General features: G+C 38.5%; 1 protein-coding gene and 1 pseudogene across 10 annotated transcripts in view; one reads left to right on the forward strand and one right to left on the reverse strand.

Moving 5' to 3' along the window:
• PLS3 (plastin 3) overlaps positions 1–25,022 on the forward strand; it is a 93,992-nt gene that overhangs the window by 9,338 nt on the left and 59,632 nt on the right. The window contains exon 2 of one of the 10 annotated variants that reach the window (XM_032619451.1): positions 15,890–15,925. The exons of 4 other annotated variants lie outside the window; for them this stretch is intronic. The gene's annotated coding sequence lies outside the window, so the exon portion shown is untranslated. Of the gene's footprint in view, positions 1–15,889; positions 15,926–22,715; positions 22,835–22,866; positions 23,021–25,022 lie in introns of those variants that run through there. 5 more of the 10 variants (XM_032619454.1, XM_032619449.1, XM_032619453.1 and 2 more) reach the window with 5 other exon arrangements.
• Positions 17,653–18,095, reverse strand: LOC116747170 (annotated as a pseudogene).

Genomic DNA, 25,022 nt, shown 5'->3' on the forward strand with positions numbered 1-25,022 from the left:
AGCTTCTTTGCCATTATAGATTATTACAAGATATTGAGTGTAGTTCCCTGTGCTATACAGTGGGTCCTTGTTGGTTATCTATTTTATATATAGAGTGTATGTATGTTAATCCCAAGCTTCTAATTTAACCCCCCCTTCCCCTTTGGTAACCATAAGCTTGTTTTCTATATCTGTGGAGTTACCATATTACCCAGCAATCCCACTCCTGGGCATATATCCAGAAAAGACGAAAACCCTAATTTGAAAAGATACATGCACCTCAATGTTCATAGCAGCTCTATATACAATAGCCAAGGCATGGAAGCTACCTAAATGTCCATGACAGATGAATGGATAAAGAAGATGTGGTACATATACACAAGGGAATATTACTCAGCCATAAAAAAAGCATGAAATAATGCCATTTGCAGCAATATGGATGGACCTAGAGGTTATCATACTGAGTGAAGTAAGTCAGACAAAGACAAATATCATATATCACTTATATGTGCAATCTAAAAAAGTGATACGAATGAATTTATTTACAAAACAGAAACAGACTCACAGACATAGAAATGGCTGTGTTTGTTGATAGGCTTCTTTATCTCAGGCTGTCAGCCTCTTGAAGTACAGCCACTCCTCGGAGATACTTCAGTTGGTTCCAGACTATCGCAATAGAGCGAGTCACATCAATTTTTTTGGCTTCCCAGTGCTTATAAAAGTTATGTTTACACTATACTGTAGTCTATTAAGTGTGTGATAGCATTACATCTAAAAAAATGTACATAATTTAAAATACTTTATTGTTTAAAAAATGCCAATTTTCATCTGAGCCTTCAGTGTGTCCTAGTAACGTCAAAGATCACTGATCACCAATCATTATAACAAATATAATGATAATGAAAAAGTTTCCAATGTGGTGAGAATTACCAAAATGTGACACAGACACAAAGTGAGAAAATGCTATTGGAAAATGGTGCCAGTAGACTCACTTGATGCAGCGTTAGCACGAACCTTCAATTTGTAGAAAGTGCAATATCTGGAAAGTGCAATAAAATGATGTGTACCTATACGTTGACAACGCTCAATAAACTCAAAGTTTTATGTTTCATTCAGGTTGCTTAAATAATGAAACGGAGATCCAATAGTGGTAAAACTGGTGCCACCAGTTAATTTGTGCCTAGTTTCAGTATATGGTGAATCCCCAAATTACAACACTTGACTTAACAAATATTTTGTATATTTAAATGGCTCATTGTACACTGCATATCTCTCCCTAAACTTATCCCATGCTGCTTCACAGACCTTTCCTGGATGTCTGTCTCCTTACCCCAGTTCACTGGTGGCACTAAGGACCGTGTTGGTCCGGGCATCCCATGATGACCCGGAAGTGATGTGGAAAGTTTTGTCTGACTGGACAACTCGTTCTTACCACCTCCTTTTTTTGTTCTCAGAGGGATCATGTACCCGCTATATTTCATAGTCAGAATGGATTTTAGCATAAAAAATGGGTTCCCATGGTTTTGCTATTTTATATCTCTGTGACATTGGGGAAGTTCCTTAATTCCTCTAAACCTCAATTTCACTATCTATAAAATGGGGATAATATCACTTGTTTTCAGTCTTGTCTTTAAAATTAAAGGAGAACATTTATAAAGAAACTGGCGTATATTAGGTGCTCAATCAGTGTTCCCATTTACAGGTCAATTAATGTTGCCTTAGGTGATCTTTATCAGGTCTCTGTAGCTACCTCTTCATTTTCCTCTAATTTAAACGTTTTTTTCCTTAAGTATCACCATTGAAGATAAATAAGATAGTTTATTTTTTCTGTTTTATTTAATGGTATTGTGAAAATATGACTTTCCAATGCTTTTCATTACGAATGTGGAGGATTTTAACAATGTTCCAGGTTGAAGAAGCCTCTTGGCTTATCTAAGAAACCCCTTTACCATTAATTTATCCTTTCATGAGGATATGCCATCCAACAGTCTAAATTCACCCTCAAAGGAAAATTGGAAACGTGACTCTTTTAATACGTTACAGACACCATTATAAAGTCACTGCCACTAACAAATTTAGCTTAGAGCAGGGTGAAAGGTAATAGGTAATGTTGATGCCTGTTTTTGGGGGGAGGAAAAAAAAACTTCAAGTTCTTCAGTGTTTCTACAATAGTAGAAATAGTATAAACATGAATGTTTAGAAGTTTACCTTTGAAAAAATAGGAGAAAAGAGAAAATAAGTTAGTGAAAACTTAAAATGCTGGGGAAGGCAGAGTTATAAATTAAATCAGTATCTTTCCAAGATGACATGTAGCCTTTAGACATGGATGAATCCAAAACATATTAATTTTAAATTTACGGTGCCCATTATTTCCTCTAGTGGAAGTTTTCAAAAGCAAAAACCAGGAAATGATGAAGGACATTGACACATTCAACAAATATTTTGAGCAGTTTGTGGGTCTCCAGTTTAAAGCTACAGTTGAATCGGTTTTGCAAGTGGTTATGAATAATTAAAATTTTATATTTTGTCTTATGATGATTAAAAACAAATATAGCCAAATTACCATGCAGTATAGATAACCAAAAAGTAATACTGATAGATTTACATGTTTAAAGATATAAGCCAACCCATACACTTGGTATCTTATCCTAAATCAAAGTTTTCCAGCATTAGTTGGGCCCCCAGCCCCGCGAAAAATAAAAGCAAACTAGAATATATTTATAGGTGCAAGCAGAAGGTGGCAAACTTCCCTAACCAGAGAAGGTTTGTGTAAAGATGAAGGGAGGATTGATTGCTGTGTCAAGTACCTTGAAATGTGTAAAGATTATATAAAAGGCGGCCTATAAGGCATTTATAAAGAGATGTAATTAAAATGTGCCCAGAGTTCTCAAGTATATATTGAGATAGTAGGAACTATAGATGGAGTAATAGCCAAAGATAGTAACATGGACAATGCCTTAATTAGTCTATTTGTGGAATGGCTTCATCATTCAACTAAAATAAGTTTAATGAAGACTGTTAGGTGCTAGGGCTACAAAGATGGTAAGATACTCCTGCAGTCTGGAAGAAAAAAACGTAATATTGGATTTCATGAAACCTAAAAATATTCTTACATGTAGAAAAGGAACTTAAATATGGCCTTTTTTCTCAACATAAAATAATTTCTAAATTTAAACCTTGTGTGAACAAAGACATTCATGTATAACCCAATATAATCAAATCTAAACTAAGAACAAATCAAATTTAAACATTGTTATTTCTTTGCAATAATTATTGCATCCTAAAAAAAGTGCCGACCATGAGTTAATTTTACTTAAATAGAACATTGCTCAGCCTATAAATGAAGGTCAGCAGACACCAGTGTCTTGGAATAAAATAGCCCTTTGGCAAGAAAATGAGCCACACCCCATTTAGTTTTTACAAAAATAAAATTCTTTCCAGCTTTACTAAATTGTAGATGTTGTGCACAGCGTGTACTTCTGCAGTAGTTGGTTCTGCAGCTGTGGAAATATCCATGCATGTAGAAGCCCTAAAAAACATTGACTCGCCATTACTTGCACATGCAGCTCTCATACTTTCTGTAGTACAGCATTCTGTTAAGTTTTATCTGACTCAAGGATAATAGCGAGTAACTACAGGTATAGCTGACACCTTAATTTTCTGCCTTGAACTTCTTGATTGTCCCAGACTTTAAAATGAGCTGGAAAACCCAGGATTCCAAATCTGGTCATCATTTCATTTGGTGGGAGGGGATCAAATGAATGCAGTATATCTGGATGTACTGTCTGCTGTACATGGTTTTCTTCAAAGATGGTACTAAATTCCTGCCATGTACCATGGAAAACACTGTTCTTCTAGGGAGAAAAGAAAATAAACCCATTCTCCTGGTTCTTTCACAGTACACCTGGCACACAGCAGGTCTCCATAAATATAATACATTTGAAAGAGGGTATAAATGGCCATGGATGGCCCTTGCTGATAAAGATTAAATTGTGAAAACCTAATCAGCAAATGGGTAACTTATGAATCATATTGAATAAAATACATATTGATGTGAACCTGTCAGAAAACTAAGCAAATGGCTTGCTTGGTTTTCTTCCTTCTTTACTTGTCTTAAGTGAATGATCAGGAGTGAATGTTACATATGGATGGCACTTTCATTGTGAGAACTGCTTAACTTTAGAATCAACGAGGATATTGGGACATACTAATATTTTTTCACTTTTTAAAGCAGTGTTACTGAGAGAGAATTCACATTGTTTACCAACCATGTAAATTGTACAGTTCAACGGATTTTAGTATATTCACAGATATGCACAACCATCAGCAAGTTTTGAATATTTTCATTGTCTTGGAAGGATGAAGGAGGCTTAAAACTCCAGAGTTTTAAGCTATGCCTCTCCCCAGCCCACCACCTCCCCATCCCTAAGCAATCACTAATCTACTTTCTGTCTCTATAGATTTCCCAGTTCTGGACTTTCATGTATAAATGGAACATACGGTCTTTTGTGACTGACTTCTTTCACTTAAGCATATTGTTTTCAAGGTTCATTCACATTACAGCATGTATCAGTACTTCATTCCTTTTTATGGCTGAATAATAGTCCATTGTATGGATATGCCACATTTTGTTTATCCATTCATCCATTGATAGACATTTGGGTTGTTTCCACTTTTTGGCTGTTATGAATAATGGGATATGTTAATATTAAATGTCTAACCATGGGTCAGCTAATGAGTTAGAAGTGGTACTGACAAGATAACATTTCATTTATCACTGGTCTGCTGTTAATGTAGATCCTTGCTTTGACTCTGAACAATATTGATTTCTACATCTAAGTGTAGCTAATTTTTTCCTGTTTCTTTTTTAATTTATTTATTTTTTAAAATTTTAATTATTATTATTATGTATTTTGGGCTGTGTTGGGTCTCCGTTGCTGTGCGTGGGCTTTCTCTAGTTGCGGCGAGCGGGGGCTACTCATTGTTATGGTGCACGGGCTTCTCATTGCGGTGGCTTCTCTTGTTGTGGACCACAGGCTCTGGGCATGCGGGCTTCAGTAGTTGCAGCACGCGGGCTCAGTAGTTGTGGCTTGCGGGCTCTAGAGCGCAGGCTCAGTAGTTGTGGCTCATGGGCTTAGTTGCTCCGTGGCATGTGGGATCTTCCCGGACCAGGGCTCGAACCTGTGTGTCCCCTGCATTGGCAGGTGGATTCTTAACAACTGCACCACCAGGGAAGCCCCGTTTCCTGTTTCTTGATGCTCAGTAGCTTATTATCATCAACTTGTTCCCAACACTACCTTATTCCTTAGTAATATTTCTGCTTGAATAATGGAAAGCCTGTAAAAGTTCTATAATCACCTTTTTAAAAAATTGTATAACAGATTTATACAAAATTCCTTGTTTATACACATTTATTGAATACCTAGTATAAGGAACAAAAGTAAGCAGTATTAAGTATTGCAGAAGTAAATGACAAATGCTTTGAAACACAATGGTTTTCAGTCAACCTAAAGCATTATCGAGCACATCTAATATTTATTTTTTAAATTTATGCTTCAAGGGCTTCCCTGGTGGCGCAGTGGTTGAGAGTCCGCCTGATGATGCAGGGGACGTGGGTTTGTGCCCCAGTCCGGGAGGATCCCACATGCCGCAGAGCGGCTGGGCCCGTGAGCCATGGCCACTGAGCCTGCGCTCCGCAACGGGAGAGGCCACAACAGTGAGAGGCCCGCGTACCGCAAAAACAAACAAACAAACAAAAATTTACGCTTCAAATATGAAATACATACACAGAAAAAAATTCAAAAGCTATAAAGGGACATAAAGAAAATAAACCTCCTGCCCCTGACTCCGATCCCCCATTTCCCTTCCCAGGATGTGACCATTAGTACTAGTTTCTTGTCTATCCATCCAGAAATAATATTGAGTACATTTGACACTTGACATTTTCAGAAGAGCTTGGTGTTTTACATTTAGAAAGTTCAGCAGTTTGAGGGAGTCTTTACCTTTTGACTCTTCAGGGATGAACACGAGAAGGAGGGATTATCCAAGGATGATAACAAGAATCAGTTACAGATCAGAGTTTTTCTTTCAAGAACCCTTCAGGTCAATATAGCTAATGACACCTAGAACCGATCTCTGCCATTATCTTCTGTATTCAACCCACAGAGAAGTTCTTGGACCTAGTTGCCTTATTCTGGGCAGGCCAACTAGGAAAGGATAGGCCTCCCTGAGAGAGGAGGGCTGCAGTTCAGTAAAGAAAAGATACAATTTCCCTGAGACACATTTAGAACTTCCTATTTAATTACTTAATTCATTTAACAGGCCTTTATTAATCATCAACAGTGTGCTAGACACTGTTATCACTAAGATAAATAACATAATGTGCCATCGTTTGAAGAGCTCAGAGTCTAATCCAGCCACTGATTTTTGCAGATGAGGCGACAGAGGTCTAATGCAGTGGTGGACAGTGGTGGGGCATGGGGTCTCCTGATACCTAATCCATCACTATTCTTGCCATAAATTTAAATACCACATCCAGAGTCCAGCGTGGTTCACTAGGAATGCCTCTTCCACCCTGAATCAGTTTATACAATCTGGAGTTTTCTTTCAGATGTTAACAAAATGGCAAATGCCATGTCTTTAAAGTTGACATAAACTCTCTGAAACTCACTTCACCTATAACTTAAGCAACATTATTTAACTCGACCAACTCTTCCATAGCTAATGAAAATTCATTAGTAATAGCTTTGAAGTGGTAAATTATTTTCTAGGTTGTATCTTCAACCAGAGTACTCTTATGCTTACAAAGCTGCAGTCCTAATCATTGATCTTAAAGAGTTTCCTACATTGTATTGCATTCAAAGGATTTTTTTTTTTTTTTTTGTAGTACGTGGGACTCTCACGGTTGTGGCCTCTCCTGTTGCGGAGCACAGGCTCCGGATGCGCAGGCTCAGCGGCTATGGCTCACGGGCCCAGCCGCTCCGCGGCATGTGGGATCTTCCCGGACCGGGGCACGAACCCGTGTCCCCTGCATCGGCAGGTGGACTCTCAACCACTGCGCCACCAGGGAAGCCCCCATGCAAAGGATATTGAAAACTCTAATGCCAATATATTGGATATACATTGTAGGATTTATCATTCTTTTTTTTTTTTTTTTTGCCACACCACGTGGCTTGCAGGATCTTAGTTCCCCGACCAGGGATTGAACCCGTGCCCCCTGCAATGGAAGCGCAGAGTCCTAACCACTGGGCCTCCAGGGAGTTCCCGGATTTATCACTCTTGGTTTCTTCCAAACTGGATTTTCTCTTTCAGAGAGCATTTCCCCCTTTGTACTACTCCTCACCAAGAAAAAAAATTCCATTTTATTCATTGATTCATTCACTTATTCAGATATTTACTGAGTGCCTCTATAGGTCAGGTTATTTTCTAGGCACTGGGGATTATACCTGTGACTGGAACAAATGAAAATTACTATCTTTATGAAGCTTACATCCTACTAGGGGAAGATACAAAAGGAACAATGATATAGTATATTCGATGGTAATGTATTATGGAGAAAATTAAAGTTGAGGGTATAGGGAGTGGGAAGAGGGCATTGCCATTTCAAATCATGTGGTCACAGGAGGCCTCACTGAAAGGAAGATATTTGATGCAAGACATGAAGGAGATCAAGGAGTGACTATCTGGGGACAAGTGTCACTTAAGTAAATGTTTCTAATAACAGATACCAAAATTGTCATGCATTGGTGGGTTCTTGCCCTGAAATTCTCCTTTATATCAGCTTGTTATTTTGGTATTGAACAGAAGAAATATCGTTTACCCAGATCAAATACTCTAGTGGAGTCATGAATTGACCATATATGCTAAGACTATAGTGTCAGTAGTTATGTCTATAGTATTTTGGAAAAATTCGTGGGAATAATGTTTAAAATAGGATATGAAATTATTGCATATAAGTTTTCTTCTCTTTTCCTATCCACTTAATTATACTATATTCTGTGTTTAATTCTGAGTTGGATTTTTTAATTGAACTTTTTACTTTGCAGAAATTGTAGACATGTACTTGTAAGAGGAAATAACACAGAGAGATCCTGTGTGCCCTTTACTCAGTTTTCCCCAGTAGTAACCTCTTCAAGACCATAGTACAATACCCAAGCCAAGATGTCAACATTAATACAGTCAAGATGCTGAACAGTTCCATCACCACTAGAATCCCTTTTGTTACCCTTTTGTAACAGCACACACTTCCTTCCACCCTCCCCTGCACCTGCCCCATCTCTACCCCTGGAAACGACTAATCTGTTTCCATTTCTATAATTTTGTCATTTCAAAAATATTATGTAAATGAAATCAGAGTATGCAGTATTTTGGCTTTTTCAATTCAGCATAATTCTCTAGAGATTCATCCAAGTTGTGTATATCAATACCTTCCTCCTTTTTATTGCTGAGTAGTATTCCATGGTGTAAATGTACCATAGTGTTTTTAACCATTCACACATTGAAGGACATCTGGGCCATTTCTAGTTTTGGCTGCTACAAATAAAGCTGCTACAAATATTTGTGTCCAGGTTTTTCTGTGATTGTAAATTTTCATTTCTCTGGGATTAATGCCCAAAGAATGCAATCTCTGGGTCATATGAGAGCTGCATGTTTAATTTTATAAGAAACTATCAAAATGTTTTTCTGTAGTGACTTGTACCATTTAATCTCCTACCAGCAATGTACGAGTGACCCAGTTTTTCTACATCCTTGCTAGCACTTAGTATTGTCACATTTTTATTTTAGCTATTCTGATAGGTGTGTAGTGATATCCCATTTTTGTTTCATTTTGCATTTCCCAGTGGTTAATGATGCTGAGCATCTTTTTATGTGTTTGTTTCCCATCTGTATATCCTATTTGGTGAAACATCTGTTCGTGTCTTTTGCCTATTTTCCAATTGGATTGTTTTTTAATGTTGAGTTTTGAGAGGTCTTTATATATTCTAGATAACAATCCTTTGTCAGATATGTGGTATACAGCTATTTTCTCCTAGTCTGTAGCTTGTCTTTCCATCCTCCAAGCAAGGTCTTTCACAGAACAAAAGTATTATTTTGACAAGGCCAAGTTGATCAATGTTTCCTTTTATGGATTGTCTTTTTGATGTTATGTCCAAGGCCCCTTCACCAAACATGGTTCCTGATGAATTTTTTGAAAAATTTTTTCTAAAGTTTTATGGTGTTATGTTTCACATTTAAGTCTGTGGCCCATTTTGAGTTAATTTTGGTGTAAATCTTTACACAAAATTACACAAAATGAGGTCTAGGTCAGAGTTCTTATTTTTTTCCCCTATGGTTGTCCAGTTGCTGTAGCACCATTCCTCCACTGATGAGATTTTGCACCCTTGCCAAAAGTCAGTTGAGCTTATTTGTGTAGGTCTATTTCTGAGTTCTCTGGCCTGTTCCATTGTTCTGCATGTGTTGCTCTGTAACCACACTATCTTGATTGCTGTAGCTACAAGGAATGGCTTGACACCAGGCAGAGTGAGTCCACCCAGTCTATTTTTCAATAAAGTTTACCTGTTCTAAGACCTGTTTCTTTCCACATAAATTTTTAGAATAAGCTGGTCTATGACCACAAAAAACTGTGCTGTCAATAGGAGTTACATTAATAAATTAGAATTTTGAGGTTGCATATGTAATGTTAATTAAGTTAAAAATGGTAATTCCATTAAGGAAGACAATTTAATTTCTTCTATAGTCTCATGCTAGGTCTTATTTTCTAAAGTGGTGCCTACTTTTATGATTTTTAAATCACTGAACAAATATTAATTGGTCATTTCTCTTCAGATATAACTTGGATATCTTTTTTTTAATTGCCAATATTGAAACTTTTTCAAAGGAATGACACATTCTTGATTTAGGTATATAACTTTCAAGTTCTAAATCACTGATATGTTTCTGAATTTTAAAATTATTTGAAGAGTTCTTTCCGGAATTTTTAAAGACTCCCGCCCCCACCTTAGATTTCTCTTTGCAAGACTCCTAAACCTACTGCCTTAAGTATGGTTTACCTCTTCTTTTGTTTCAAACAAATGCATTAACCCACATAGCAAAACAGAATATGCCACTAAATCATTGGGATTTAGGGTATTGGAGTTTAGGATGTGTTTGTTAGTCATGAATAGTAAATCAAAACATTTTAAATGAAAACTTTTGTGCATTCTCATGCTTTGATCTTTGATTCTGAAAAATAAAATCTTAAAAATTACAAAAAGAGGGCTTCCCTGGTGGCGCAGTGGTTGAGAGTCCGCCTGCAGATGCAGGGGACACGGGTTCGTGCCCCGGTCCAGGAAGATCCCACATGCCACGGAGCGGCTGGGCCCGTGAGCCATGGTCACTGAGCCTGCGCGTCCGGAGCCTGTGCTCCACAAGGGGAGAGGCCACAACAGTGAGAGGCCCGCGTACCACAAAAAAAAAAAAAAAAAAAAAAAAAGGGCACTTGGAAACCTACTATTAGGGATTAAAAAAAGAGGACTGTTAAACTGATTAGGGCTGAAGAAGAAAGGAACAGAAAATGTCACCTTGTTTGGGTGCGGGAAAAGTGAATGAGATCATGCTTTCATTTCTGTCTTGCTTTCTCAAGATAAAGCTTTTCCACCCTTCTTTCTGCTTCATGATTCAGGGTGGAAGCACCAAAAAAACTTGACTCTCTTTCCCATCCTGTTTTAAATTGGCTTTTATTGTTTTAATAAATATGTCACTGGCAGCCTATAACATTATGAATATGGCATTAGATGGTTACACTCAGAAAGCAGGAATTTGAAAATCACAGTCCAGATATACTACCTTAAACACAATTAACAGAATTACTTCTCAGTAAGGAAAACTTACCTAAGTTATAGCATGTGGCTCATATAGTTTTAGTATAATTATTACAGTAAAATTTACCACCACTAAGCATTGTGTACAGAGTTCTGAAAGGACAAAAGTGCGATCCAAGAATAGTAAGCCAAGATGTCATTCAAAAATAAAGGTACTAGGCAGTTCCCATGAATATAAAAGAACTCGTAGAAAAGAGAAATACTCGAAAGTGAAATTCAGCCAATTAAAAAATAGGGCAAAATTAAGATTTTAAGAATAGAGGAGTCGGGGGCTTCCCTGGTGGCGCAGCGGTTGAGAGTCCGCCTGCCGATGCAGGGGACTCGGGTTCGCGCCCCGGTCCGGGAGGATCCCACGTGCCGCGGAGCGGCTGGGCCTGCGCGTCCGGAGCCTGTGCTCCGCAACGGGAGAGGCCGCAGCAGAGAGAGGCCCGCGTACCAAAAAAAAAAAAAAAAAAAAGAATAGAGGAGTCTTGGTAAAAGTATGTATGATGATCATTGAATCCATTTAAATACAGAATTAATACTGAAAAAAAATTTACTACCACTAATATCAGTGATTTGTTTCTTCCCCATCTACTCCTAACTTTGTTTAGGTTAATAGTCACAGCTACAGCAAAACCTATCCTGTGATGGAAAAAAAGTGTAATTTAAGGAAGAATGCAGTATAATGGTACTCATCAAACAGATATTCCAACTTCTTTCTTCACATATCGCTTATCTGCATTTTTGTATTTGGTCTAATGAGAGACCTTTAAAAGCTCATTCTCTAAAGCAGTGAATTCTCAGAGCCAGTGAGCCTACCATAGTCTACCCCATCAAAAGAACCCTGCTAATGGCTTAGCCAATTTCTGAGGTAAGAGTACCAGGGAGAGGGATAAACTGGGAGAAGGAAGAAGTTGCTCTTGCATGGATGACTTTTTGCCAACAATATGATTTTTAGCAAGCAAAGGCCACAAAAGTTGTTTGATTTGTGGCAGAATTAATTATGAGACTTTTTAGCTGTACCAGGTTAACAGATTGCCAAATAAAATACTGAGCAAGCAAAACTGGTCAGTTATAATTCAGTGTCTAGAAATCTGAGCCAGCATTAGTGTTATGTTTATGGATTCAACTCCATCCTCAAAGAAATACAGTCGGGGTATCAGCAAAAATAAAATAAGAGTTATGGGGTATCTCCCAGACATTTGAATAGAAAGGGCACATAACACTGTGTGAGACCACAGTATTTTTGCAGCCAATCTTAAGGATAAATCTACATTGTATTCAGGATGCTGTGTTGGGCCAAAACTTAACAATGACCATTATGTGTAGAAAATAGCAACCATTGTTGTTGCCTTAAACTCTCTCTGGAGATTAAAAAACATTTTTAATTAACCTAATAAAACCCCAATGGCAACATAACCAAAGAAATTAACATAACCAGAGAAGAATGTGTAGAAGCAGAAAACCTAGTGCAATTGTTGAGTTATCCTGGCAAAGGAACCCTGAACTATGTGAAGCTAGTGACTGTTTACTGTTTTGTCTAAAAAAGCAACTCCAAAAGTATACACATACACACAAACACACACACATTTGGATTTTTCAGCTAGATCTTTAAGCGGGCTGTTTCATGACAAGCTCCCAAAGAAATGGAATTAATTTGTGGTGTGTTTTTGTTTTTTTTAATTTATTTACTTATTTTTGGCCACGTTGGGTCTTCGTTGCTGCACGTGGGCATTCTCTAGTTGCGGCGAGTGGGGGCTACTCTTTGTCGTGGTGCACGGGCTTCTCATTGTGGTGGCTTCTCTTGTTGGGGAGCATGGGCTCTAGGCGCGTGGGCTTCAGTAGTTGTGGCTGGCGGGCTCAGTAGTTGTGGCTGGCGGGCTCAGTAGTTGTGGCTCACGGGCTCTAGAGCGAGGGCTCAGTAGTTGTGGCGCACGGGCTTAGTTGCTCTGTGTCAGGTGGGATCTTCCCAGACCAGGGCTCGAACCCGTGTCCCCTGCATTGGCAGGCAGATTCTTAACCACTGCGCCACCAGGGAAGTCCCTGTGGTGTGTTTTTAAAGTGTTTATATATATATGTGTGCTTGCAAGAATTACACGGAGGAATTAGACCGACAGAGTACTTGGTGATTCTTGATGTGAATATTGGCAACCTTAAAGATGTTTTATTAGACAACAAGGCAACAGTTTTCCTCTGTCTTCACAATAATAGCAGAAGTCAGAAAACATTCCACATGCAAATATATCTGAACCTCTTCATGAATGCATTTAACACTTTGAAGTGATGGCAACATCTGGTAACAAGTAGAAACCAGCGTCTTATAAACTGTGGTTTCATGTTACCACTTCATCTGAATTAGTCATTTAAGGGAGTTTTATAAGTCTTCCTAAAAACTGACAAGGTTAATCTTGGACTAGGGCAGACAGGCAGGAAATGCTGAAGCGGCTGTTTCTTTTGAAGGTTTTGTGATTCCTTGTGAGGTCAAAAAGTAGTCGTTTTAAAGTTAAGAAAGCTAAAGCATTGAGATCTTGACAGCTTAAGTGCGATTTTTCTTTTTTGTGTGTGTGGCAATTTTGAAGGAAAACTTGAAAAAATTCAGAGTTCTTTATACCTTCCATTCCACTTTCCTCTGAAATGCCTTTATTTTCGAAAAGTGGAGAATTAGAAAATCATTCAGCTGCCAAATATGATCATGGATTCGGTGCCACCAGAAAGATGTAACCTACCGTTTCTTTGGCTGGATTACTTCTTAGGAATCACCCTATTTTGTAGGGTTACCCAATGGGACAAGAGTAGATGTCTTTTATGTTTATTTATGTGATTTGCATTAAAAGTGCTAAAAGTTTATTCTTTATTATGTAATACACCACTATAGCACATGACAGTGAGTTTAATTCCTTTAGCATGCAATGTTATTATCACAAATTTATTTAACAGATACTTTTTTTCATTTGAAAGTAAATATTTGTTCCTGAATTTTTTTCTTCCATTTTGTTGAGACATAATTGACGTACAGCATTAACGTGTACAGTATAATGATTTGACTTACATACATCATGAAATGATTATCACAGTAAGTTTAGTGAATATCCATCATCTCATATAGATACAAAATAAAAGAGAAAGAAAAAATTTTTCTTCCTTGTGATGAGGACTCTTAGGATTTGCTCTCTTAACTTTCATATATAACATACAGCAGTGTTAATTTCTCATATTGTACATTACACCCCAGTACTTATTTATCTTACAGCTGGAAGTTTGTACCTTTTGATTGCTTTCATCCAATCCCCCCGCCCCCACCCTCCTTAACAGATACTTATTGCGTGCCTACTGTGTGCCAGGCACTGTTCTAGATGCTTGAGATAGATTCGTGAAAAGACAAATCACTGCCCTCATAGAGCTTAATAAATATTAAAGATGAAAACAGTGGAGCAATTTTAAATCCTTTAATCTATCACTCAGCTTTTAAAGATCTACATTGAATGAGTTTTGAGAACTCTTGCACATTTTACCTGAAGTTTGAATAGGGAAAAATTGATAATTTGTTTGGAATACATGGCAATAAGCTGGAAGATGATAGTTAAAGTAAATGTTTGATTTTTTTGATTCTCACTTTTATTTTTCATTTATCAGTGTTATAATTAGACCCCTTGAGTAACTAAGGAATGTTATTGAGCTGGAAGATGATAGTTAAAGTAAATGTTTGATTTTTTTGATTCTCACTTTTATTTTTCATTTATCAGTGTTATAATTAGACCCCTTGAGTAACTAAGGAATGTTATTGATTTAACTTGTGGATTTATTCTTTAGGATGGTCTTAATTTATATGGGGGGAGGGGCGGGTGGTGTGAATGGACATAGTGGCCCTGAAAATTAAAATATGGAATCTGTAACTGCTGTCTTCTTTCATTGGAAGAATTATAGAATACTTAATGTATTTAATGTTCACCATGGGAAGTGAATGTGTTGCTCAGTTATTTTTGCCTATGTGAGTAGTACAAGAGCTGACTCAAAGGAGATGACATGATGGTTCCTGTCCTGAAGTAAAATAAGATGATGGGGTTGTGGTGGAAAAATGATGTGGTCATGCCCATATTTGCTCACATCTCTTGTTGGTTTCCTTTTATAGAGGAAAACCAAAGAGAGTCTCATTTCTTATTTTTTAAGTTTCCTTTTTGTATTTTCTTTTCATGCCAGTTTCCTTTTTTTTCCCCTTAAAATTGCATTATCCTGATTTGCAGTTCAGTTGGCTCAAGCTGTGCTTTGTAATAGTATAAGTACCCCTTAGAATGGTCATAGTGGAGGCATTATACCCATTTTAGGGAATCAATTACATATATGGACACAGACACTCTGAGCTCCTTGAATGTAAAAGGCATATTTCATAAATCTTTCTATTTCCTTATGCCATCTAAGTACAGTGCCTTTTACAGAGTGGATGTTCATTCAGTGTTCGTGGTAATGAATGAATATGAGTCAGGAATTTTATTTTTGCTTTCCAAAATACAAAATACTTTTTTATAAGCTCATGGAATTTTTAAAAGCTTACTTTTATGGAAAATTTCAAACATACAAAGTAAAATAGCATAAGGAACCCCCCCACAGTTTCAACAGTTTATCAATATTTGATGTTCTTATATTTCATCTTTTCTCTCCCCTTTTTTGTTGTTTGGGATTTGCTTTCAAATAACCTGCATATTATTTTACACATAAATACTATAGTTCACTTCATTTTTAATATTTAAAAATAGCAATAATTCTGCATTTCATACAGAGTCTAACTTTCAAAGCCTTTCTTTTCTAGTATCAGAGAAGGAAACTCTTACTGATTATCAGAAGAAAAATCTGATTTGCTACATACGAACTGGATATTTTTAAGTAGTTTTATAACATATTGTCTTTCTTAATCTTTTAAAAAATGTATTAAAAGTTTCTAAAAACTACACTATCGTGATAAATTCCCATCTCATGGACATGAACCTGATTCTGCAAAATATTCTTTGGAGTAAATAAGCTATAGATTGGTCCCCTCAGAATTGATATTAATCAATGAATTTTTCTTTTCACAGTTCAACAGAACAGAACTCGCGTTAAAACCTATTCTGGTAATTGCATTCTCAGTTTTGAAATTTCTTGTTAAAAACCTATGGACCTTATGTTTTTTGTCTCTCTAAAATTAGATGACTCCATCATAAATATTACCATATAAAGCACCAGTTCTCAATAGAAAAGTATGCCACATAGTCCCTTGGAGATCAAAATTACTTGCATAATAACACTAAGATGTTCTTTGCTTTTTCACTATACTGACAGAAGCAATGGTGGGTAAAACTGCTAGTGCCTTAGCCCCACACTGTATTAGTAGTCTTTGTATTCAACACCATACCCTTCCTGTTAGAAAAATACCTGTAACATGCAGTTCATTAATGAATCCTTGATTAAGCAGGAAAAATTAATTTTATTAAATCTCAACTCTTGGGTATACATCTTTTCAATATTCTGTGTGATGAAATGGGAAGTACATAAAAAACATTTCTGCTGCATATGGATTTACAGTGATTGTCTTGAGGAAAAGCACTTGTGCAGTTTTTTGATTTGCAAGCTAAACTAGCTGCACTTTTAGAAAATAGAAAACCATTTTTACTCAAAAGAGCGAATGACGCATTAACTGATAATTCAGACCTGAATATTTGGCAGATATGTTATCAAAAGTGAATCAAGTGTGCTAGTCACTGCAAGGAAAACGGCTGAGAGTATTTGTTGCCAATGATAAAGTTAGAGATTTCAAGCAAAAATTCAAATTCTTGAAAACTTGGCGTCAGCCACCATACATCAATACTTAGACTTTTCTAATGAGGTTGGTGGTGTTTTTAATGGAAGTGATTTGTTAGATATTGTAAAATGAAGTGTGACAACAGATCTGTACTAGTCAAACAATATTGTTCCATATGATCAGTGCATGATGTTCTGAAATCAAGCATGGGTAAAAGGTCCATTTAAAGTGCAAGATAGGGGCTTCCCTGGTGGCGCAGTGGTGGAGAGTCCGCCTGCCGATGCAGGGGACACGGGTTCGTGCCCCGTTCCAGGGAAGATCCCACACGCCGCGGAGCGTCTGGGCCCGTGAGCCACGGCCGCTGAGCCTGCGCGTCCGGAGCCTGTGCTCCGCAACGGGAGAGGCCACAACAGTGAGAGGCCCGCGTACGGCAAAAAAAAAAAAAAAAAAAGTACAAAAAAATAAAGTGCAAGATAGACCAATGGATTTTAACGTTAACAGAGTATAAAAACGTCATTGATCTGATATCAGATTCCACACTGCAACAACTATTTAAGAAACTAGCACTTACCCAGTTTTGGCGTGGTATTATAAAGAAGAATATCCATAATTATCTGAAAAGGCTCCTAAAATACTTCCTTTTTCCAAACAACGTATCTGTGGGAGGCCCTGTTTTCTTCGTATGCTTGAATCAAAACAACATATTGCAACAGACAATGCAGAAGCAGATATGAAAATCCAGCTGTCACTGTATTTAGTTAAACAAAGATGTAAACAATATACTCTTCTATTTTTTTTCTGCAAAAACCTTTGTTTCCATTTGGCCCACGGCTTAGGTGAGGGCCCCAGGGTGGTCAAAAAGCTGCCTAGTGGCTGCAGAGAGGGGCTCAGGCAGAAGCCCTGACACCAGAGGGATGCAGAGGGGCCCCTCAAAGACCGGTGGGCTGCAGAGGCCCTTGTCGTACTTGAGGGTGAGCCTTTGGAAGGGCTACTGGCTCAGCCCCCCTCCCCCCCACTCCAACCCCGGCGGCAGCCTGCGCTAGTGGGAGGTGGGGTTAGTCAGGTGGTCGCCATCTGCTTGATGAGTTTCAGCTGCTCCTCCAGGAAGCGGCTCTCCAGGAAGTCACGGGTGGGTGTCTGCGTGGCCAGAGCCCAGGGGTGCAGGTCCACAAGGGCCTGGCTCAGGTTCTTCTCCAGGGCCGTGGCAGCTTCCTTATTGTCCAGAGTTTTACCCCATTCATCTTGGGACGGCTTCTGCGCTCCTGGAAGAGGGCACAGCCACTGTGCTGGTTTTGCATCTTCAAGAGATGCTGGGTGCCCTTGCCCTTCTCAGTGGTGGACTCAGCAAAGAACTGGCCCACGTCCTCCAGAGCCACATCATCGCGGTAGAAATAGAAGCCCAGAGAGAGGTAGGTGTAGGAGGACCCAGATGCAGGTTGACCCCAGTGGTTGACGGCTGCCTCCACCTGGGTGGAATAATTCTGGCAAATCTGGGAGCTCATGGTTGATCAGCAGTAAGGAGCTAAGCTCCAAAAAAACCGGTGTTGGCTGGTTCCGGAGGCCGAGGACGGCATAGTGGTTGGTTCCTAAGGATGTGACTGGAAAAGAGGTTCCAGGGTGATTGGAGGCTGGAAAAGAGGGTGTCCCTGGGGGTCTGTTCCATTCAAACAGTGTTGAAGCAAGAGACGTCCGCAGGAGCGAGGCATGCCCTGCCTCTTCCCACTACATTTTTTTAAAATATAGTTTCCATTTTAAAATGTTATTTATATTAGCATGCGGTGGGTTTAATTTTTTTTTAAATAAATATCTTTAAAATTTCTTAGTTGTAACTTCTAATATGATAAAGACACTGATCTAACCCACATATCAAAAAGCTCTTTGGGGTCCTCAGGTCCTGAGGCCAAAAAGTTTAGGAGCTGCTCGGTTAGTTGGGTTTTTTGTTTCTTTTCCTTCCCTATCCTTTTTTTGAATGAGAGACTCTCAGGATAGGAAGGTGTAGAGCATACGAGTTATTTCTTTGTATGATTTTATTAACTATGAACAGAACACAATGTCCCCCCCAGTTTCATTGAAATATAATTGACATAACATTGTATTAGTTTGAGGTGTACAACGAGTTGATTTAATATATGTATATATTGTGAAATGATTACTACAATAAGTCTAGTTAACATCCACCACCCCACAGTTACTTTTTTATTCTTGTGATGAGAACTTTTAAGATTTACTCTCTTAGCAACTTTGAAATATGCAGTTCAGTGTTGTTAACTGTATATAGTCACCACAGATGTCTTCCAAATCACTTCCTTATCCCATGTATAGTTCAACTGATAATTTTTGGAGGATCCATGCTTTAAATCCTTCTATTTATTTCAGCCTTTTTTTTTTGCGGTACGCGGGCCTCTCACTGTTGTGGCCTCTCCCGTTGCGGAGCACAGGCTCCGGACGCACAGGCTCAACGGACCATGGCTCACGGGCCCAGCTGCTCCGCGGCATGTGGAATCTTCCCGGACCGGGGCACGAACCTGCATCCCCTGCATCGGCAGGTGGACTCTCAACCACTGCGCCACCAGGGAAGCCCTATTTCAGACTTTTGTTTTAGGGCATTAGGACAAGGTATATAATTTAATATATAACAAGAAGTCCTGTTTTAAAAGGTTGATTACTTTGTTATGCAAAATCAGAGCTCACAAATATTTACTGTTGGGGAGACAGCCCTTGGAATATTGCAATTAAGATGTTCTTGTGGCTTATTTACCCCCCGCCCAATCATCATGTAAACCAGATCTACTTGATTGTTAAAACTGACACAGCCACGCAACAGGAAGTTTGTGTACCTAATACTGTTCCTGGCATAAATTTCCTAAACTTTCCAATATAGCCCAAAATTACAGTAGCAATATCCTCCGTGTTAATTTGGTACCTGTTTTATGTTAGATCCCTTCGCTTTGATGTTTCACTCACTGTGAGTGTTATTTGTTTGTTTACTTTATAAGTCATGAAGATGGGTAAAATCCTGTTCCATTAAAGGACGATAGATCACTGTTACTGAGGTGTGGCATTAAGCACAGTGGGAGAGGCCTCCATTGTACGTGTCACACATGGAAAGAGTATAACCCGTACTGGGTGTGGTGGGGAGAGGATGATGTTTGAATGAAAGTTGGAAGAGACTTTAAAAATACTGTGTCTAGGTCTTGTGTCCTAACTGCAGATTGCACCGATAAGTCTATGAACTGCTCATGCAGCTTTGGGTGTGCCTCTTTCCTTCCTTTCCACCCTGAAGGGTGTATGTGTCCACAGGTGCGTGTGTGAACTTTTAACTTTATGGATTTGTTTGTAACATTTGAGAGAGAGTGAGAGCTTGTGCACTTTACATGTACAGATAAAACAGAGGTTGGTTTCTGTTGACTTTCCCCAGCATTCATCATGATGAATTTGGAAATGTAAAAGTTGTTTTCATTCTGTGGCCTGCTTATAAAAATGTGCAATGGATTACATAACCCTTGCCACCATCTTCTGTTCCCAAAGCAATTTTCATTACCCATAGTAAAAACAGAGATGCTGTTCACACACATACTCACACACATGCACATACACAAACGCCAATACCCCCCCTTGGCCCCGCACACCTGCACATACGTCATATGATGAGACATTTAGAAGGTTACAGCATGGGCTGCAGGCCAAAACTGGCTAAACTACTGATGTGATACAACAGTCTTTCAGGAAATGTCCTGGTATTTACTAAGTAGAAGATGTCCATTTTTAAAGGGAGTATCCATTCCTAGAACTTTCACCACAATATTTTGCAGTTGAAGTGAATTCTATCATGTTATGGTGAATAGACTTTAAAATCAACAACTGGGTGTTGACAGATTTCACTGTGATCAAAGATTAGCCTTAGAGTTCAGAAAGCTAGAAAGCATATACATTCCAGATGACCAAGAAAGGGAAAGACAAGGAAGCTGTTTCTGGGTAGCGTGATCATTGAGGAAGTTATTTTTTTTTAATTTTTGGCTGCATTGGGTCTTCATTGCGGCGAGCGGGGGCTACCCTTTGTTGCGGTGTATGGGCTTCTCAATGCCGTGGCTTCTCTTGTTGCGGAGCATAGGCTTTAGGCACGCAGGCTTCAGTAGTTGTGGCACGCGGGCTCAGTAGTTGTGGCTCGCGGGCTCTAGAGTGCAGGATCCGTAGTTGTGGCACACGGGCTTAGTTGCTCCATGGCATGTGAGATCTTCCCGGAGCAGGGCCCAAACCCATGTCCCCTGCATTGGCAGACGGATTCTTAACCACTGCACCACCAGGGAAGCCCGAGGAAGTTAATTTAATAGCACTTGGGACAGACCCATATAAGTGTTGTGAAGTGACAAGTGTGGCTAAAGAAAAGTAAGGCTGGGGAAACCCAACATTGCTGGCCTGTCACTGATACTGTCTTCTTACCGGAGGCAATTGCCTGTGCCCCAGTTTTTCCTGGAAATGCATGATAATACATACACGTATACCCTTTCTTCCATTTAGCCCAAGGTGCTCGAGCATTCCTTACTACCCCACATATTCCCTGACTGGCTACAGGCAGCTAGTGCTATGCTTGTTTCAAAGATGGTGAAACTGAGACTCAGGAAAGTTGAAGAGACTTCATATAGTGAGTCAGCAATGAAAACAGGTGGAAAAACACGTCCTCTGACTCCTGACTCTCTATTCCTTCTGTTCGGGATTGCGTTGCCTTTTGATAGTTCATGCAGCTTTTGTGGTTGATGAAATAAAGTGCTTCCATTAAGAAGACAAAATGTAATCCAGTGTCTGCTAATGGTGGTTAGTGATGAGGACAGGAGAACACTCTGCCTCCTGATGTGGGCTGTCCTGATGCTTTTTACAAGTGACTGCAATGTGAGTCGCCTCCTTATTCTGAGATTTCAATGTTAGCATAAAACGCTTCACTTTGTTTTATATTATTTATAAAGGACTGAAGGATCTATTATCTCACTTTCATACTTATTAGATAGGTAGAGCAGATTAGGTAGGTAGAGCAGATGGTATCATGCATATTATATCCCAGACAGATTATAACGATGGCCGCCACTTACTGAGCACCTTGCTGGAGCCAGAGCCCCTTATGCATTTATCTCACTTAATCATCATCGCAACCCTCTGAAGTTCGTGGAATTAGTTCCACTTTTATAGATAGGAACCTGGGGCTCAGAGAAGCTAAGTGATGTGTTCATGGTCACGCAGAGTTGAAGTCAGTCTGATTCCTAAGACCCTGATGCTCCCATTGCATTCCATTTCCTTTCAAATGATTGACTTGCCCTATGTCAGTGTTAGAAATGGTCTCCTGAACCTAGCACAGTACTCCTATTGATTTATTGTTCTCTCCCATAAAGGGTGAGAACTCATAGCTAACCAGTTGCTTCATTTAACAATTAACTGATTAGAATTGCTAGACCAGTTAAAAAAACAAATTTCAATAATAAGCATATAGCAGTTATCACATACCTAGTGCTTACAATTTACCAGGGTATGATCTAAAATTTGAACGCACATTAAATCATTTAAGCATCACAACAATGTACAAAATAGTTATCATTATGTGATGTAGTTACTATTATCATCCCTGGATGAGAAAACAGGCACAAGAGCTTAAGCAGTTTGTCCAAAGACAACCTAGAAAATTGTGGAGACAGGATCTGAACCCAGTCTGGCTCCAGAACTCTAAACTACTCAGCAGTACTGCCTCTCAATAGAAAATTCAGTTCATCAAGTATTGGTTTCGTTCCTGTATGCTAGGCTGGTAGAAAATATAGTTCCTACACTTAACAGCTTACGTATTCAACAGAAAACAAGATATAGATACTCGCAGTTAATGCTCTGATACCTAGCATATGGAGTGTAAGTGTTGTATAAAGACGTAAGTATGGATCGAGATGAATAATAGAACGTAAGTGGTCTGGGACGGTTCATTTGCCTTTCTAAGTAATGCACTTTCCTATGGACGAGTGACTTGGCCTCTGGGGAGAAGCTGGTTCCATGTGTTCTAAAATAAGCAGGTTACTTGGCTAATGTTCAGACTTTAAATAGGTATGTGGGTTGTAGCTATTCGACCTGAACCAACTTTAAATTCCCTTGTGTTCTTGCATGATTTCAGTGGAGCTGGAATGAAAAAATTCACTTTTCTCTAAATGTTGTGAAGTTCGAATTTGTTAATACTTGGCAAAATACTGTGAGGCTGACAGGAAGGGGATTCGTAAGTATTGTATCATTGCTTTGTCAGGGTGCTCTCTCTCTCTAGCAGGAAGTGTTATGACTTGCTCTCTAAAGTTGCAATTGTGAGAAGAATGTTGGGTTTCCAGATTGGCGTTCTGGGCGTGGGAGGTTCCTTCTGTTTAGTGCTGCGAGAAAGAAACAACAGGTTTGCTCTCATCCCGGAAGGGTAACAATTTTAATATTATTTCGTTAGGCTCTAACTTTTATATTATGGAATATTTAAGCAGAAATTTACTTTAAACATCTCGAAATTCTTATTATGTGTTTGGGTAGTTACACATTTGGAGACGCTTTCTAAATCTTATGTATTCAAGTAGAAGCAAATTTGTTTTAAGAGAAAAATTTGAAGTTTAGAATCTGACTTGTTCTCTCTCTATATATTGTCTTTTCTTTATTTGGGGAATATTTCAGGGACTTTGTACTTTTTAAAAATTGGTTTTGTAATCCTAATTATATAGCTGTATCTATCAAGTCAGATGCCAAAGGTTTAAATGACAGAAGCTCTTACTTTATATCTGGGGGGTGGGGCGAAGGGGAATGGAATTTCAAATACTTTTGATCCATGTTAAATGGTTTTTCAAAATTCTGTGAAATAGAAGTTGAGGGTAGCTGTCATGACAGAATATGGCAAACAGATTGATATTCTACTCTTACAAAATAACTTATGACAAACAGTTGTACTGGTGTTTATTCATACTTTCCAAAATACATGAAAATCACTGGTGATGAGATTTTGGTGGTGTTAATATAATATGGTAGTGATAGTGATTTCTGATGCTTACAAACTCACCAGAGTTTTCTATCACATAGTGATCATATGTTTTATTTCTCCTATTTCAATATAGCTGGTTGTATAAATCTCGACTCCGAATCAAGGGTAACCTCTCAAATTAGTTGTACTTAACTACACCCGTATGAGGTAAAAAGTGAAGTATGAAACAAAAGAGTCTAGTTTTCTCAATTAACAACTACCATATTTGAGAACATATAAGCAGGGTATGTTACACTGCAGGAGGCCATTTTAGTGACTAATAGATAAACTTCCAGCTTAGCTCAAAGTCTAAGCTGAAATTTTATCTCTAGTGATTTCTGAGTTGTACATCATAATATTTTGTCTTGAGTTAACTGGTCTGATCTGCCTTGTGAGAGATATATACCTGAAGGTTGCCCTTGGCTTCCGTGTTATTTTTCACAGGAAAGGAGAATGGAAATACTCCTCAAGTGTGAAGGTTAATTAATTTCATTAGCAGCAGATATGTATTTTTCATAAATTATTCAGATACTTTTGGAAAATGTCAGAGTTTACTTAGGAAATAAAGGGATTGGACCTTTTAAAAGAAGAATGTGCTATTTCGATCCAAGGAGTTTATACTTCTTAGCTTTGTAAAGATGGGAAAGTAGAGGTATAACTTTGTTGTGTCTTTGGGTTTCATATAGTATTCTTCATAATAGGAAAGGGGGCTTTTAGAATACGGTTAAGATGTATATTAAATATCTACAAAACTCTTGTCTAGCAAGAATTTAAAGAATGTCTTCAATCTGACTTAATTGATGTGAATGTTTCTATGGGAAAAATTATTAACTTATTTTAAAATAGCCATTGCTTAAAGATCTTATCTTTATTAAGACAAAAAGAGGAAAGTAAACTTTTACTTAAAATGGAAGTATTTGATATTCCTCCAGGAAATGACACAGGATTGGGCACCCTTTGGGGTTTAAGTGACTCACAGATATTGGTACTTGAAAAAAAGATCAATTAGAATCTAGCTTATGCTAGATCCTAGAACAGAATAGAGGTGTTTCCAGGAAATGAACTCATTTAATAGCTAAGTAGGGTGAAATCACTCATGGGATGTCTGGGGTTTGCTTTACAGTAATTCAGGAGGTCCGGGGGGCGGGGGGGGGGGGGGAGAGAGAGGGGTGGGGGAGGGGGAGATAGGGAAGGGGGTCAAGAAGGGAGGGAGGGAGGAAGCAGGGGAAAAGAAGAGGACAGGAAGAGAGAATCAGTGTGGAAATCCTGATAAATCTGATAAATGTAGAATCTGGATGATGGGATTATGGGTGTTTGCTGTACATTTTCTGTTTTGTATACATTGAAAATTTTCATAATAAAATTTTTAAGTACAGCTTTAGTTTGCAGCAATTTACATTTATTTCTAAATGATACA

Source organism: Phocoena sinus, chromosome X (assembly GCF_008692025.1).
Source record: "Phocoena sinus isolate mPhoSin1 chromosome X, mPhoSin1.pri, whole genome shotgun sequence".
Classification (NCBI taxonomy): Eukaryota; Metazoa; Chordata; class Mammalia; order Artiodactyla; family Phocoenidae; genus Phocoena; species Phocoena sinus.